Source organism: Arachis duranensis, chromosome 4 (assembly GCF_000817695.3).
Source record: "Arachis duranensis cultivar V14167 chromosome 4, aradu.V14167.gnm2.J7QH, whole genome shotgun sequence".
In the NCBI taxonomy this organism is placed as follows: Eukaryota; Viridiplantae; Streptophyta; class Magnoliopsida; order Fabales; family Fabaceae; genus Arachis; species Arachis duranensis.
Genome location: NC_029775.3, coordinates 50149823 through 50155448, shown reverse-complemented (window position 1 = coordinate 50155448; position 5626 = coordinate 50149823). Strand labels below are relative to the sequence as shown.

The 5626-nt window shown below is 40.4% G+C and overlaps 1 non-coding gene across 1 annotated transcript; it reads left to right on the top strand.

Annotated features, from left to right (window-relative positions):
* The first annotated feature begins 334 nt into the window (after positions 1–334).
* LOC127747133 (small nucleolar RNA R71) lies at positions 335–442 on the top strand. The gene has a single exon (XR_008008937.1). It is a non-coding gene; the product is annotated as a small nucleolar RNA R71 (small nucleolar RNA).
* Positions 443–5626: the final 5184 nt, after the last annotated feature.

The following is a 5626-nucleotide window of genomic DNA, read 5'->3' as shown; positions in this document are numbered from 1 at the left end:
CTTCTCCAATGTTTACTCCTTCATGAGTTGGTGATGAGGTGATGGCTGCTGCAACTTGGTTCTCTTCCACCTTCTTGGTAAGATCTGCTAGCTACTTGGTGATCATCTTGTTTTGGGCTAACAGTGCATCCATGTGGTTTAGCTCCATTACTCCTCTAGTGTTATTTCTTTCAGAGGCATAAAAGTAGTCATTCTCAGCAACTGTTTCAATGACATCTATGACTTCTTCAACAGTTTTCTTCTTGTTTAAAGAACCTCCTGATGAATGATCTACAACCTTCTTTGACTCATAGGAAAGACCCTCATAGAAGATGTGAAGTTGAACCCACTCATTAAACATCTCTGATGGGCATCTCCTTGTCAAGTCTTTGAATCTCTCCCATGCTTCATAAAGTGTCTCACCATCTTGTTGCTTGAAAGTTTGCACCTCAGTTCTTAGCCTATTGATCTTTTGAGGAGGGTAAAATCTTGCTAAAAACTTGTTCACTACCTCCTCCCAATCTGTTAGGCTTTCTTTTGGGAAGGATTCAAGCCACTTTGTTGCCTTGTCCCTGAGTGAAAAGGGGAACAAGAGCAACCTATAGACATCCGGGTGGACTCCATTTGTCTTCACTGTGTCACAGATCCTCAAGAAGGTGGTCAAGTGTTGGTTAGGGTCTTCTTGAGCACCTCCTCCAAATGAGCAATTATTTGGTTAGGGTCTTCTTGGTTAGTATGTTGATTCTTGAACACAGCTACTTTATGAGTCTTGGTCGTGGCCCTAAGCACTTTGTTTTCCAGTATTACCACCAGATACATAAATGCCACAGACATATAACTGGGTGAACCTTTTTAGATTGTGACTTAGCTTTGCTAGAGTCCTCAATTAGAGGTGTCCAGAGTTCTTAAGCACACTTTTTTACTTTTGGATCACGACTTTAACCACTCAGTCTCAAGCCTTTCACTTGGACCTGCATGCCACAAGCACATGGTTAGGGACAGCTTGATTTAGCCGCTTAGGCATGGATTTATTTCCTTGGGCCCTCTTATCCATTGATGCTCAAAGACTTGGATCCTTTTCACCCTTGCCTTTTGGTTTAAAGCGCTATTGGCTTTTTCTACCTCTTTTGCTTTTCTCTTTTTTTTGCAAGCTTGTTTTTCACTGCTTTTCTTGCTTCAAGAATCAATTTCATGATTTTTCAGATTATCAATAACATTTCTCTTGTTCATCATTCTTTCAGGAGCCAACAATTTTAACATTCATAAAATTCAATATCAAAAATATGCACTGTTCAAGCATTCATTCAGATGACAAAAAGTATTGCCACCACATATAAATAATTAGAATTTTCCTTATTAAGAACTCGAAAAAATTAAATTGCCTCTTTATTCTAAAAATCTACTATTTTATTCATGTTTGACGATGATGAGAAAAATAAATTATAACTTAATTGGAAATAAAGTCAAAATAGAGATACTAATTACTACTACTAATATGTATCTTCTAAGGTAAATTCATAATAAGAACAGTTATCACAGAGTTAAGGCAAAGATTAGGACTCAACAACCTTTATTTTGAGAAGTGGGTGTTCCTCTAGTCTGTGGGGTGCTTGATCCTTCAAGAGATAATTTCTGACGCTTCAGTTCCTTCAAGTCACATCCTTGCTCTTCCTGTTCCCTTAGGTGCCATGATCTTGATGAGTTTTAGCTCAGTGATCATGGAAAATCACACCAAACTTAGAGGTTTGCTTGTCCTCAAGCAAAAGAAAGGAAAGGAGAGGAATACAAAGAGAGACAATTTCGAAATTCAAAAGATATGATGAGTTGAAAAAGATTTGAAAAAGAGTTGGATTGGATTGGAAAAAGATTTGTGTTTATGGATTAAGATACATTTGATATTTTTGAAAAAGGGATTTTAGAAATTAGGATTAAAATTTTTGGAATTGAAGGATGAGAGTTTGTAACATGTTTATGCAAGAAATCATTATTTGAAACGTAAAAAATTTAAAAGATTGTGAAGTAAAAACGAATTTACCTCCTCCCCACCATCCTGGCGTTAAACGCCCAAACGCTGCATGTTTTGGGCGTTTAACGCCCAAACGCTGCTTCTCCTGGGCGTTCAACGCCCAGCTGTTGCTTCTTTCTGGCGTTGAACGCCAGGAAGTCTTTTGTCACTGGGCGTTTTTCTGAACGCTCAGGACGCTGTAAATTTGGCGTTAAACGCCCAGAAGGTGCTTCTTTCTGGCGTTCAACGCCCAGAAGATGCTTCTTTCTGGCGTTTAACCCCCAGATGGCTATCCTTACTGGCGTTGAACACCCAGTGGATGCTTCTTTTGGGCGTTCAACGCCCAAAACAGCTTTTACTGGCTTTTTCGCACCAGTGAGCTTCTTTTTTGCTGTTTTATCCTGCGAATCCTTCTGTAACTCTGTGAACCTAAGCAATTGCTATTTTACCTTAAAGATACTTGACATATACCTGTAAAAATCAATTAATTAACAAATAAACTTTGTAAATGGCTGGGTTGCCTCCCAGCAAGCGCTTCTTTATTGTCTTTAGCTGGACTATTAATGAGTTTTAATCAAGCCTCAGTTTTGAGCATTCTTGCTCAAAACTTCTTTCAAGATAATGTTTAACTCTCTGTCCATTAACAATGAACTTTTTGTTAGAATCATTATCCTGAAGCTCTACGTATCTATATGGTGACACACTTGTAATCACATATGGTCCTCTCCACCGGGATTTCAATTTCCCGGGGAATAATCTGAGCCCAGAATTAAATAGCAGAACTTTCTGCCCTGGCTCAAAGACTCTGGATGACAGTTTCTTATCATGCCATCTATTTGCTTTCTCTTTGTAAATTTTTGCATTCTCGAAAGCATTGAGTCTAAATTCCTCTAGCACATTTAACTGGAGCAATCGTTTTTCTCCAGCTAACTTGGCATCAAGGTTCAGGAATCTGGTTGCCCAGTAGTCCTTATGTTCCAGTTTCACTGGCAAGTGATATGCCTTTCCATACACAAGCTGGTATGGAGAGGTCCCTATAGGGGTCTTGAATGCTGTTCTGTATGCCCACAGAGCATCATCCAAGTTTCTTGCCCAATCCCTTCTACGGTTAATCATAGTCCGTTCCAAGATTCTTTTAAGTTCTCTATTTGAGACTTCAGCTTACCCATTTATCTGTGGATGATATGGAGTGGCCACCCTATGGCTAATTCCATAATGAACCAAAGCAGAGTAAAGCTGTTTATTGCAGAAATGAGTGCCCCCATCACTGATTAATACTCTAGGGGTACCAAATCTACTGAAGATGTGTTTCTAGAGGAATTTTAACACTGTCTTAGTGTCATTAGTGGGTGTTGCAATAGCTTCTACCCATTTGGATACATAATCCACTGCCACCAGAATATAAGTGTTTGAGTATGATGGTGGGAAAGGCCCCATGAAGTCAATACCCCATACATCAAACAACTCAATCTCCAAGATCCCTTGTTGAGGCATGGCATAACTGTGAGGCAGATTGCCAGATCTTTGGCAACTGTCACAGTTAAGTACAAACACTCGGGAGTCTTTATAGAGAGTAGGCCACTAGAAGCCGCATTGGAGGACTCTTGTGGTTGTTCGCTCACTTCCAAAATGTCCTCCATACTGTGATCCATGGCAATGCCAGAGGATCTTCTGTGCTTCTTCTTTAGGCACACATCTACGGATTACTCCGTTTGCACATCTCTTGAAGAAATATGGTTCATCCCAAATATAGTACTTTGCATCCGTGATCAACTTTTTTTATTGCTGCCTACTGTACTCTTTTGGTATGAATCTCACTGTCTTGAAGTTTGTAATGTCTGCAAACCATGGCACTTCCTGGATGGCAAAGAGTTGCTCATCCAGAAAGTTTTCAAAAATCTCAGTAAGAGGGAGGAACGCCCCTTCTACTGGTTCTATTTAGGATAGGTGATCCGCTACTTGATTCTCTGTCCCTTTTCTGTCTCTTATTTCTATATCAAACTCTTGTAGAAGTAACACCCATCTTATGAGTCTGGGTTTTGAATCCTGCTTTGTGAGTAGATATTTAAGAGCAGCATGGTCAGTGTACACAATCACTTTTGATCCCACTAAATAGGATCTGAACTTGTCAATGGCGTATACCATTGCAAGTAGCTCTTTTTCTGTGGTTGTGTAGTTCTTCTGTGCGTCGTTTAGAACACGACTGGCATAATAAATGACATGCAGAAGCTTGTCATGCCTTTGTCCCAACACTGCACCAATGGCATGGTCACTGGCATCACACATTAATTCAAATGGTAATGTCCAGTCTGGTGCAGAGATGACTGGTGCTGTGACCAGCTTAGCTTTCAGAGTCTCAAATGCCTGCAGACACTCTTGATCAAAGATAAATAGCGTGTCAGTAGCTAGCAGATTACTTAGAGGTTTGGCCATTTTTGAAAAATCCTTTCTAAACCTTATATAGAATCCTGCATGCCCCAGAAAGCTTCTGATTGCCTTAACATTGGCTGGTGGTGGTAATTTTTCAATTACCTCTACCTTAACTTGATCCACCTCTATTCCCTTGTTCAAAATTTTGTGCCCAAGGACAATTCCTTCAGTTACCATAAAGTGACATTTCTCCCAGTTTAAAACTAAGTTAGTCTCTTGGCACCTCTTTAGAACAAGTGCTAGATGGTCAAGAAAGGAGCTGAATGAGTCTCCAAATACTGAAAAGTCATCCATGAAGACTTCCAGATATATTTCCACCATATCAGAGAAAATAGAGAGCATGCACCTTTGAAAGGTTGCAGGTGCATTGCACAGACCAAATGGCATCCTTCTGTATGCAAATACTCCGGATGGACATGTGAATGTTATTTTCTCTTGATCCTGGGGATCTACTGCAATTTGATTATAACCTAAATATCCATCCAGGAAGCAGTAGTATTCATGACCTGCCAGTCTTTCTAGCATCTGGTCTATGAATGGTAAAGGAAAATGATCCTTTCTGGTGGCTGTATTGAGTCTTCTGTAATCAATACACATACGCCACCCTGTAACTATTCTTGTAGGAACCAGTTCATTCTTTTCATTATGGACCATTGTCGTGCCTCCTTTCTTAGGGACTACTTGGACAGGGCTTACCCAGGGGCTATCAGAAATAGGATAGATAATCCCAGCCTCTAGTAATTTAGTGACCTCTTTCTGCACCACCTCCTTTATGGCTGGATTCAGCCGCCTTTGTGTTTGAACCACTGGCTTAGCATCACCCTCCAATAGGATCTTGTGCATGCATCTGGCTGGGCTAATGCCCTTAAGATCACTGATGGACCACCCAAGAGCTATCTTGTGTGTCCTTAGCACTTGAATTAGTGCTTCCTCTTCCTGTGGCTCTAAGGTAGAGCTTATGATTACAGGAAAGGTATCACCTTCTCCCAGAAATACATATTTCAGGGATGGTGATAATGGTTTGAGCTCGGGTTTGGGAGGTTTCTCCTCTTCCCGTGGGATTTTCAGAGGTTCTATTATTCTCTCTGGTTCCTCCAGATCAGGCTGAACATCTTTAAAGATATCCTCTAGCTCTGATTTGAGACTCTTAGTCATATTGATCTCTTTTACCAGAGAGTCAATGATATCAATGCTCATGCAGTCATTTGGGGT